Below are 12815 nucleotides of genomic sequence, written 5' to 3'. Positions count from 1 at the left end.
TAAAGCATTGCTTTGCCATATTTTATTTATGTCCCTAAGATGATTCACCCTGACATTTGCTGATGCTCTCTGTCTCAAGCAAATCTCCTGCCATCATAAAGCTGCTTGTCTAGGGTGCACTTGGTAAATATTTAAGAGGCTCTCTGTCAGTGTTGACCATTCCCTAGATAATTTGTGTCCAATGCCCCGACTGAGTTGCCTGGACCATAACAATTTTATGGATTATGAAGTTCTATCTTCTCTCTAATGTTTGAAAAGAAGTCAACTACTAAAGGAAATGTTAGAAAAATTATCTTATGAAGTGAGACACATGCATTTATTTACTTGCAAGGAAACAATAGCATACACAGTGAACTTCTTGCTGAGTGCTCGCCGGGGCAATCCAGCGAGTTTTATTTAAACACTTCTTCTAACATTATCCTGGGAACAGATATGTATGTGACACTTACAGAGAAACAGTTAGCTACATGATGTACTAACACATGATTCTAACTGTGCTTTGGGTAACAGATGGTAGAGGAGCCATCTCAAGCCTTGGGAGAAAGACAGAGGAACAGAGAGACGGCGAGAGTGATACATTCCCTCAGCTTACTAATATAAGTTTTGCATAGCTTTAATTTTAGAGAGTGATGCATCTAACCATCTCTTTAAACCTTCTATCCAGGATGGTGGATTTGTGGAGTGGCACAGAAGTGGAATAACTTGCTTTAAGGACCTATTCATAGCCAGCAAACTAGCATCATTTAAACAACTTGCTAACAAATACAGTCTGCCACCATCACACTTTTTCAGATACTTACAAGCCAGGCACTTTATTTGTTCCCAGACTGCAGGCTCAAGCCCTCCACCAAAGCCTACAATATTAGAAACTATCCTACAACTCAGTCCAAACAATAGAGGGCTGATCTCCCTGCTTTACAATAAAATGTTATACTTGAAACATACCTCTTCATCCAAACTCAAGGCACTGTGGGAAGAAGACTTAGACATGACAATCTCTGACAAAACATGGGCCTCCATACTCAAACATGTCAGCTCAACGTCATTATGTGCCCGCTACTGCTTAATTCAGGTCAAAGTGATGCATAGAGCCCATTTCTCAAAATCCAGATTATCTTGTATCTATCCTATTGTGACAGATGCAAAACTGCTGAAGCCTTACTGAAACCGAACATGTACTGGTCTCGTCCCAGTCTCGTTCAGTTCTGGACAGAGGTTTTCCATACCCTGTCCAGGATTCTCAGTGTGATGCTGGCCCCTAACACCCTTCTTGCCCTGTTTGGCATCAGTGGGAATAAGGTGCTTCTACTGGCCTCTAAAAGACAGGTGTTATCATTCTGTTATCATATTATACTTATATTTATATTTCCTTCTTTTTCTTTATTTCACTTTCTTTTCTTTTATATTTCACATTATGGGCGAATTACCCCAAATGTACAGATAATCTGTAATCCCTTTCTTCTCTTTTTCTTTATATGTATAAAGGAAAAACTCTTAATAAAAAGACATTGTTTTTTAAAAAAAATCACCTAAACCACATTTTCTATATAAGTCGGAATCAACTATGTCAGTGGCTTCATCAAAACAAACTGTTATATTCAGCGGCAAAAATATTAAAAATGAAGCTCTACCTGTGTGTTTAGCTTCAGGATTAAGAATTTGTCAGACATGTGATAGGTTAAAGAGTGTGGTTCATTACTGTTACTGTCCTGATAGTAGATTTTTCATTAAAAATCAGTTAGTTTGTAAATGAAAGAAACAGCTGTACAGCTTGATAATTAATATTTGTATCTTAACTGGGCAAGAGGGATATCCTAACAGTCAGATAAAACTGATTTTAGATCATTGTGAATATTCATATTAGTTTATCTGCTTAATAACATCAGCTATATAAAGTACAAATCTAGTTGAGCATATGAAAAACAGAGATTGTTGTCATTAAATATGTTATAAAATGAACTTTCAAACCACATAACAAAATTCAGTTGATATTTGTGTTGTGAAAAACTCTCTACTACTGTAATTGATGCAAGTTCCTTCACTGTCACCTGAAAGTCTTTCACAGGTACCAGATGTATGCGCCTTTTTTACCAAATGCAAATTACAACCCACGTGTTGAGAAATTGAATTTCTCTCTGTGTAGCTCACTTTCTGTTTTTAACGGTCTCCTCCTCTCTCAGTTTCTGCCATGTCTTTGTTGTGTAAATAGGACAATTCTAGTGTTGAATTTAGTTTTCCAGCACTTCAGAAGGTAACAGGCCCAGTAACTTCTGCACACAAACACACACACATCAATTTTGCACACAAATTTGCAATCTTCTTACAGAGTAGCAGGTTGTGTGTGTGTGTGTGTGTGCGTGCGTGCGTGCGTGCGTGCGTGCGTGCGTGCGTGCGTGCGTGCGTGTGTGTGTGTGTGTGTGTGTGTGTGAACTGAAGAACAAGTAAGAAGGAGAAGCAAGATGGGATAAATAAAGAGGCAGTGGTGCAGGAAGTGGAGCATGTACCACCATATAGGTTTAGGTGGTTATGCTCCAAGTAGCATGCTTGGACAGGTAAAGCCAGAGACCTCAGGATCTTATGGTGTCTGGATGACTTTTTGCACCATTTCGGAAACTTGCACATTTAAAAGCTTGCCCTAAATGAGAAAAGCCAGTAAAGGTGCTATGTGTTGTAAGGCCACAGCTGAGCCAAAGCCACTGCCTTCATTCATTTCATTTTATGATTAATCATATTTGCTATTGTTGTCTGTCAAAACAGTCCCTCTTGCTTCATGGGATTTCCATCTAAATAGAGGAGAGGGAAAAAAGTGTGCCTTTGAGACAATCCAATTTAGTGCTCCTCTCCAGCTTTACTGTAACACTAATATAATCTCAATCCTCAAACCCCGAATTCATCTCTCTTACACAACATCCATCAGTAAATAGTTTCCTCTGCCTTGGATCCCTTAGTGGGATGTTAAAAACTGCAGCGTGTTTATGCAACCCGTTCTCACTCCCAAAGCGTAACATTTTACGCTAGGTGACAAATCGTCACCATATTACGTTTTCGGCTACCCACCACGTTCCTAAATGACGACCTCGGAAAAAGAGGAAATATGAGAACCGTCTGGAATGAACCTACACATGTTCGCTCTTATTCTTCAAATCGCTTAGAAACACGCTATTTAACATCATTAAAGTCCTGGTTAAGGTCAGGAATAAGGTTATGGTCAGGGCTAGGGATAAGGTTAGGTTTAGGGCTGGAATACAGGGCTGGAACGTCTACTCCCGCGGGAGCGTCATTGCACTGGATTCCAGCCATAACCCGCCGCGTACCATAAGAACGCCGAAGGTCTCCTTTCGCGTTCCTCAGGAACGCCGCGGGATGTGACAAAACGTCGACATGTTACTGTCACGGTCCTGGGTCTCCTGACCCAGCGTTTTTGGTTTTTTGTGATTTTCGTGTTGTTGTACTTGTGTGTGATTTATTCCATGGCTTCTGGTTTTGGTCCCTTGCCCTTCATGTCTCCCTGTGTGCCCCTCTGTGTGTCTGTGGGCCCTCGTCTCTCCTTGTGTTTTGTTCCATGCTTCCCCTGCCCATCATGTCTAAGTTCTCCCCGTGCTCTCTCTTCCCCCTGTGTGCCCTCTATGTATTTATGAGCCCTCGTCCCCTTTCGTGTTTGTTCCGTGTCTCCCCTGCCTGTTGCGTTGGTGTTCTGCTCGTGCTCTCTCTCCTCCTGTCTGAACCTCTGTGCTCCTTGTTTCACCTCTCCCGTCAGTGTTCAGTTCACCCCGCCCTGTCTCGTTATGGTTATCAGTGTCACCTGTGTTCCCCGTGTGTTCCCACTCCCCTCGTTAACCCTCTGTGTATTTCTGTCTGCGTCTCCCTCTGTTCAGCGTGACGTCGTCCCTCATGCTGTGTGTGATTCCCCCGTGTTTCCTAGTGAGCCTTATGTTAGTTTTTCCCAGTCTAGTTTTGTATCGCCTATCATCTTCTGTTCCGCAATAAAGCTGCCTTTTGAGTTTATTCCCTCGTGCCTGTGAGTCCTGCATTTTGGGTCCTACTCCTGCCTGCCGCACAGCGTTCCATGACAGTACGACGTCACCAGTAATGGATCCAGCGGACTCACCGTGGAAGCGCAGCTCCCGTTTTGACGGGACTCGGCTAGTGCTTGGAGGGCCTCCGTGCTGCCGCTCCTCACTAGCTGCCTACCCTTCGGTCCACTCACCTGCTTCCTCTCCGCGGACGCCCAGGTCTCGCAGAAAACGCTCCAGCCGGTCCCGGGAGGATTACTACGAGCCTGCAAGCAATCAGCTCACGCCTGCACAAGCCTTTTACAAGATGTTAGGGATTATTATCGTGCCACCTGACTCACCCAGCATTTCCACATCACAGCAGGAGCAGCCACAGCAGAGTCCTCCCTCGTCACATTCCGCCAGCGCCGCTCCCTCTTCAACAGGGAGGCAGCGAACACGCAGCCAGCACTCACAGCTCCAGCAGGAGCCTGGGATTCAGCTCAAACAACCGCCTAGGGTGAGTGACAGAGTCTCCCTTCATTCGCCTTTTTTGTCAAGGGATAGACAGACTGTTTCCCCCAAAGCTGCGAACGCCAGCTACATAAACACTACAGCTCATGTTTCTCCGGTTCGGGAAAATAAAAGTTTTCGTTTTAAGAATGACTATTTTCCCATTGGTTCGGAAGACTGTGCGCCTGATGTTTTTTCAGATCCAGGAGTTAAGACTGTTCCGTCTGGATCGGTTTATTCTGGAGCTATGTTTATTCAGTCAGCTGCCCATCCGCTTTCAGCTCAGTCTCCAGTGTCCCCTGCTCGGCAGCCGTCTGTAGCTCAGTCTCCAGTGTCCCCTGCTCGGCAGCCACCTGTAGCTCAGTCTCCAGTGTCCCCTGCTCGGCAGCCACCTGTAGCTCAGTCGCCAGTGTCACCTGCTCGGAAGCCGCCTGTAGCCCAGTCACCAACTCCACCACCACCACTTTCGCCTCAAGCTCTGTTAGCCGCCCGGCCCGAAGCTCTGTTAGCCGCCCGGCCCGAAGCTCTGTTAGCCGCCCGGCCCGAAGCTCTGTTAGCCGCCCGGCCCGAAGCTCTGTTAGCCGCCCGGCCCGAAGCTCAGTCGCCACCTCCACCACATTCAGCCTCGCTTCCCATAGCACAGTCACATCCACAGCCTGACTTACTACAAACCTTATTTCAATCCTTAGCCCAGTCAATAGCTCAGTTGGTAGAGGAATCATCAGCCTTGTCGACAGCTCAGTTAGCTCCCTCGCAGCCACCCTCAGTGCAGTCTCCGGTGTCCCCAGTGCAGTCCCCAGTGCAGTCCCCAGTGCAGTCCCCAGTGCAGTCCCCAGTGCAGTCCCCTTTAGCACAGTCACCCACTCAACCACCAGCACCACAACCATCACTACCTCTAGTTCATTCCCCTGTGAAGTCATTAACTCCACCACCTACTCCACTCTCACCACCACCGTTACTACAGACATCAGTTCAGTCCCCTGTGCAGTCATTTACTTCTCCACCGTTAGCAGCTCAGGTCCCCGTGTGTCCAGCAGCTCAGGTCCCCGTGTGTCCAGCAGCTCAGGTCCCCGTGTGTCCAGCAGCTCAGGTCCCCGTGTGTCCAGCAGCTCAGGTCCCCGTGTGTCCAGCAGCTCAGGTCCCCGTGTGTCCAGCAGCTCAGCTCGCACCTGAACCATTGGCCCAGTCCCCGATAGCGATACGGTCTTCTGTTCGGCTTAACATTCAGCCAGGGGTCCCAAACCTCTCTGGCTCTACATCAGCTCCTGCTGGAAGCTCGGATGAGCTCATCCAGGACTCCGTGGCTCCCACACCGCCATCCGCCTCATCCGCTGGGGGTTCCAGTGAGCCCGGCCAGCACCTCCTCGTCTCCGCTGGAGGGTCCGAGAGGCCCGTTCAGCCTCCTGTCTCCGCTGGAGGGTCCGAGGGGCCCGTTCAGCCTCCTGTCTCCGCTGGAGGGTCCGAGGGGCCCGTTCAGCCTCCTGTCTCCGCTGGAGGGTCCGAGGGGCCCGTTCAGCCTCCTGTCTCCGCTGGAGGGTCCGAGGGGCCCGTTCAGCCTCCTGTCTCCGCTGGAGGGTCCGAGGGGCCCGTTCAGCCTCCTGTCTCCGCTGGAGGGCCCGAGGAGCCTGTCCAGCCGCCATCTGCGACCGCTTCGTCATCGCCTGGGCCAGCCTCAGCCTCTGCAGCTCCGCCTGGTCCGGCCTCTGCAGCTCCGCCTGGTCCGGCCTCTGCAGCTCCGCCTGGTCCGGCCTCTGCAGCTCCGCCTGGTCCGGCCTCTGCAGCTCCGCCTGGTCCGGCCTCCTCAGAGTCTTCGTCTGCTGCAGCCTCCTCAGAGTCTTCGTCTGCTGCAGCCTCCTCAGAGTCTTCGTCTGCTGCAGCCTCCTCAGCCTGTGCTTCGCCTGGTCCCGTCTCGACTGGTCCTGTGCCCTCCGGGCCTCGGCCGGTGCGCCTGACACTGGAGAGCCGCCGCCGCTGCCTTCCGCGCGGCCGGCCCCCTGAACTGCACCGTCATCGCCTGAGTGGCCGCCGTCGCCTTCCGCACGGTCGGCCCCCGGACCAGCGCTGTCATCGTCGCCGCCGCCTCCCGCGCGGTCGGCCTCCTGAACTGCTCCGTCGTCTCCTTCGTCGCCGCCGTTGCCTTGCGCACGGCCGGCCTCCTGAACTGTTTCCGCGTCGCCGCCGTTGCCTTGCGCACGGCCGGCCTCCTGAACTGTTTCCGCGTCGCCGCCGTTGCCTTGCGCACGGCCGGCCTCCTGAACTGCTCTGTGTTTGAGTTATTTTCTTGGGCTCCGGTGTTTGCTGTGCTCTTTGTTTTCTGTTCCGAGCCCTCCGTCCTGGGCCCCCGCCGCCCGCCCTGGGTTGTTTTCTGTTTGGTTTTGTTTTTCTGTGTTTGGGCTGTCTGGAGCCAGCCCTTGAGGGGGGGGTACTGTCACGGTCCTGGGTCTCCTGACCCAGCGTTTTTGGTTTTTTGTGATTTTCGTGTTGTTGTACTTGTGTGTGATTTATTCCATGGCTTCTGGTTTTGGTCCCTTGCCCTTCATGTCTCCCTGTGTGCCCCTCTGTGTGTCTGTGGGCCCTCGTCTCTCCTTGTGTTTTGTTCCATGCTTCCCCTGCCCATCATGTCTAAGTTCTCCCCGTGCTCTCTCTTCCCCCTGTGTGCCCTCTATGTATTTATGAGCCCTCGTCCCCTTTCGTGTTTGTTCCGTGTCTCCCCTGCCTGTTGCGTTGGTGTTCTGCTCGTGCTCTCTCTCCTCCTGTCTGAACCTCTGTGCTCCTTGTTTCACCTCTCCCGTCAGTGTTCAGTTCACCCCGCCCTGTCTCGTTATGGTTATCAGTGTCACCTGTGTTCCCCGTGTGTTCCCACTCCCCTCGTTAACCCTCTGTGTATTTCTGTCTGCGTCTCCCTCTGTTCAGCGTGACGTCGTCCCTCATGCTGTGTGTGATTCCCCCGTGTTTCCTAGTGAGCCTTATGTTAGTTTTTCCCAGTCTAGTTTTGTATCGCCTATCATCTTCTGTTCCGCAATAAAGCTGCCTTTTGAGTTTATTCCCTCGTGCCTGTGAGTCCTGCATTTTGGGTCCTACTCCTGCCTGCCGCACAGCGTTCCATGACAGTTACGCCTCGGGAGTGAGAACGCTCTGGTTTATGACTGTTGTTTCACTCGTCAATTTAATTTTGGCTCCAGCATGCAGAGCACAAATGGGGATTGAGGGAGGCTGTGCCATCTGACAACCTAGCCTTTTCTCGCTGTGTGTGTATGTGTATTAGCACATTGTAACACTTGCCAGATTGACTTACACTTTTACCGGAGAGTTAATTTTTAACAAGTTCAGAAAACATACAACCCAAGTGGTGCGTGGGTGCATGGCACACAGCAGTTTTGAACCAATTTGCAATAAAATTATCATTTTCTTATTTAGAAGTGAAGGTCACTGAGTGATTGCAGTTATTTTATTCTATTTCTTAGTTCATGGTCATTGTGTGTGAACATTTTATCTTACTGTACATTTAAACCACCATGGTGCACGCATCCATGACAAAGGCCACTGTATGAAATATGAGTGGAGATAGTCAAGTATTGTATAATATATTATATTGGAGATATATTATATATATAGATATAGTGGAGATAGTCAAGTATTTACCACTATTTAATTCCAATAAAATTGATTCATGTTTTTGGCTGCAATGTGACAAAATGTGTTCAAGGGGGCCAAATACTTTTGCAAGTCACTGTAGTTGCTTATGTATGATGTATGCATATTAGTAGCATACTAGGTCTTCATTTGTCTTGGTCCTAAAAAGCACATGGCTCCATAAACTGCAAAGATATCGTTCTACAACTGCAAAGCATTTTTGAAGAGGTTTCCTTTAATAGCCTCCTTAACTGCTTCTTGCTGATAGCAAAGAAGTTGTTGTTCATGACACAAAACCTCATATGATTTGCTCAGCACTGGCTGACCTGGTGGTACCAGGAAAAATAAGTCTTCTCTCGCAACCCTAATAAGGATAAGCGAAAGAGAATGGATGGATTGAAAAGAGATAGTTATACTTGTGCTTATTTTATTGTTCTACCCCTGAATGGGAACGAAACTGTCCTCCATGTTTTTAAGGTGTAACCTATCATTCAAGAATACACTTTCTTAATTGTAGTAATTGTGTGCTATATTGATTCACCAAGTATAAAGAGGAGGCAGCCTTAGAATAGTAAACCAGTTTGGGTTATAAAGTGTCAATGCCAGCAAATTAGTTATGAGCAGCACCTCACATTAAAATGAAAACATTTTCAGTGTTAGAAAGATATAAATAACATTTTATTATAGTTTAGTTTTTCGTAGTTTATTTAGTACTAGAATGAAAAATGCATCTTAAAAATGCCTAGTTTATGGTCCAGTAGTTGTAGAATATGATCATGAATAATATGTCAATGGTAAATAAATCACCAATATGCTATTTATATACACGTTAATATGGTACAACTTAATTTCCCAAATATTGGATGAATATTTAAGTGAATTATTTTTTTATTTTTTTTTTAATTTTTAAACAGTAACTAGTTCATGGGGAACAGATTTACCATAAATGCCAAGTTATATACCAAATGTGGTGGTGTTATATGCTCAGTCCTTATCTGCTCATAAAATGATGAAAAATATTCAGCATGCAAAAACTTTCCTTCACAGTAATATTGAGAAAAATTGGCAAACATGGCCAACATAAAGTCGAGAGAGCTCTTGCCACCTTTTTTTTTACAGACAACACTAAGGCCATTGACAATGAAAATAGCTGAGCCAAAACAGTCAATAGGTTTAGAGTCATGTCAGGGTAGGTTGACCCATACAAAGTAGGAGGAGCAGCCGGCAGCAGCACATGTGCTAATGTTTGCACTGCTGCACACTAATACATTAGGAGTGCTAATGAGATAAGCTACAAAATGACTACAGAAAAATGTTAACAAAAACTTGAGCTACTGTGTTACCCAATGTGACACTCATATCGCCTAGCCATATTGGCCAATATATTTGTCTATTATTAGGCTTTTGTCATTCTTGAGTATTGACATTATTATTATTATTATTATTATTATTGTTATTATTATTATTGTCTTAAAGAATCTAACTGTTTAGTCAGTGACCTGATTCATGCAGTAAAGTGATATTATTTATTTAATGGGCTATGTTGAGCTTAAAGTCAGAGTTTTCTGTGAAATGAAAGAACTGTCTTTTTACCCAGCTAAATCATCCCAATGACTTAATGTTGAACACATAACGTGGTCGAGAGTAGTTTATGTTCTGAGTTTTGTTTTAAAATCGTCTGGCAGCATCACGTTTCACTGATTTTTTTTTATTTACAGCATGTTTTAAGCGTAACATACATTCTCTTCTGGGGGAATGCATTTTATATGTACAACTTGGTAAGCCATACCTTGCTAAAACCACTTAATGAAGTGTCACATTGTAACGGGAATGTATCAGTGTGTGGTATACTGCTGCTAAGTCTCTTTTTCCACTGTTGAAATTTGAGCTACTAGAATCCAGAGCACACACCAAGAATACCTGTTCAATCAGTAAGATTAAATTCAATTTGATCTGCTAATAAAATAAAGTGATGTCCATGCCTCTTTTATTGGGCTACGAGACATTTGATGTCTAAATAGATTGAGTTCAAAGTTTCGGAGCTCCAATGTGCAGCTGGACCTGAGTAATAAACAGCACCACTGAGAGCACACTCATCAATAAAATAGCTTGAATTAAAATGTTATTTTTATCAGTCTATGTGATAAATCCCAAAATGGATTTTCTGCAGCATTAATCTTTTATCTTATTTGCAACAGTATGGTGTTTCACTGTTATACAGTGTTATACACTGTTTTGCTTTTTTTTTTTTGTTTTTTTTTTTATGTGAGCACGCTCAGAGCTTGAAGCAGAAAGCCTAGACTGACAGAGAAAGCTGACAGCCACTGTGGTGATACGTGTTATCTCCAACTCGGTTTTTAGGTTTTGTCAATCCATATTGTCTGGAATCTTAACAAAACAAGATCACAAAGATTTAATGGATATGCATTTATAATTTTCTTTTACTCAATATAATTTTCAAGTAATGTTCATTTCAGTGAAGCCCAAGAAATGAATGAAGAAATAGTTTGCTCTTGGTCTGAAACTATTCTGTTGTGCCTTCAGTTTGGGTCCTTGCCGCGTCACCCATATCTGATTTCAAGTGTCAGAAGCATTTATGTGTATCTTATAAATTATGTATTACCTATCTTGTACAGACATGTACTGGACATCCACACTCATGGCAAAAGCGGGCATCAAAATGCGACTGCTGCCATGGTTGGTGTGTTTGCAGGTGGAAATAAAAGGGTTATCTTGCTTCTATGTTGGTGGATGATTGGAATAAAGTCTAGATTTTTAAAAAAGATTCAATTTTTAATTGAATCTGGTTTTTGCCAGAAACTGTTTGCTAGACATTCAATTTCATACAAGAAATCCAATTTATAATTAGCTCTCTGCCTACTGGGCAGAGGTTAGGAGCCTTGTTCAGGGAACCAAGATGGCGCCGCGTATGGATGCCCTGGTGCTTCAGTGCGTTACTTTTGTCTTGTTTTTGTGCATTTCCTCTGTGTCTGGGAACTCCTCTGGATATTCTTACACCAGAGAAGAGCTCCTTAACTGCAGGACTACAACGCCTGTGGATTTATTTCCAATATTTGTCGCATCTGCGGCAGATTTACTGCTGACTCTGATCAGGAAAGTGAGACGTCGAAAGAGAGGTAAGCGAGCCGGCGTACTCGTGCGTTTGAGGAAACGCGGACTGAGAACGGCCCTTCCTGGGATCTTCCTCTCTAATGTACGCTCACTCTGGAATAAGATAGACGAACTGGCCCTGATGAGAAGCATGAACAGAGACTTTGCCTCCTCCTGTGTCTTATGTTTTACGGAGTCGTGGCTCAGTGAGGACATCCCGGACTGCGCGCTCAAGCTGGAGGGCTTTCATCTGCTGCGCGCGGACCGGCAGGCCGCTCTCTCCGGTAAAACCAAAGGTGGAGGCGTCTGCTTCTACATCAATAGTGGCTGGTGCACAGATGTAACAGTGATTGCTCAGCACTGCTCTCCCTCTCTGGAATATCTTTTCATTCACTGCAAACCGTTTTATTCTCCGCGGGAGTTTGCTTCATTCATCCTGGCCGCTGTTTACATCCCGCCAGACGCGGATGCGCGAGCAGCTCAGTGCGCACTCGCAGAGCAGATTCTCCACACGGAGCGGACATACCCGGACTCTCTCATCATTGCTCTTGGGGACTTTAACAAAGCCAATCTGAGCCATGAGCTTCCGAAATACAAACAGTATATTAAATGCCCGACCAGAGAGGAGAGGACATTGGATCACTGCTACAGCACGATCAGCGGGGCCTATCGGGCGGTGCCCCGCGCTTCACTCGGACTTTCTGATCACGTCATGATCCACCTAATCCCCGCGTACAGACAGAGGCTGAAGCTCTCCAAACCTGTCGTGAGGACCAAAAAACTGTGGAGCAACGAGGCTGTGGAGGAGCTTCGCACGTGTTTGGAGACCACAGACTGGGACACTTTGAAGGCTGCTTCTAACAGCTTGGACGAGTTTACGGACACTGTCACCTCCTATATCCACTTCTGTGAGGACAGCATTGTGCCATCACGCACCAGGGTGAGTTATAACAATGACAAACCCTGGTTTACCCCTAAACTCAAAAAGCTGTGGCTGGAAAAGAGTAAGGCGTTCAGAAGCGGAGACAGGGACTGCTACAGAGAGGCCAAGTACAAGTTCACTAAGGAAGTGGACATTGCCAAACATCAGCACTCTGAGAAGATGCAGCAGCAGATATCAGAGAATGACTCGGCCTCTGTGTGGAAAGGTTTTAGGAATATTACAAACTACAAGCCTAAAACCCCCCACTCCACTGACGACTTGCTCTTGGCCAACACCCTCAACGACTTCTACTGTCGTTTTGACGAGCCATCAGGCAGCCTTCACACCTCCAACGACCCCAACAATAGAGACACTTTGGACACTCATTCCCCCACCTCTCCCCCCTCCATAGAGCCATCACCACCTTCAAACTGTTCACCTACAACACCCGCCCCCTCACCCCACACAAAAGAGGATTTCACACCACCTCCTCCGACCACAACTCTTCATATTCATGAAGCAGATGTGAGGAAGCAGTTTAAGAATCTGAATGCTCGGAAAGCTCCCGGCCCAGACGGTGTGTCTCCTGCCACCCTCAGACACTGTGCAAACGAGCTGGCCCCAGTGTTTTCTGGCATCTTCAA

The sequence above is a fragment of the Aulonocara sp. 'chitande type north' Nkhata Bay genome, linkage group LG13 (genome assembly GCF_057382095.1).
Source record: "Aulonocara sp. 'chitande type north' Nkhata Bay isolate Kocher_YH1m ecotype deep benthic linkage group LG13, A_spYH_male_GT1.1, whole genome shotgun sequence".
Lineage (NCBI taxonomy): Eukaryota > Metazoa > Chordata > Actinopteri > Cichliformes > Cichlidae > Aulonocara > Aulonocara sp. 'chitande type north' Nkhata Bay.
The sequence above is the reverse complement of the archived record's forward strand: the minus strand, read 5'-3'. Positions refer to the sequence as shown.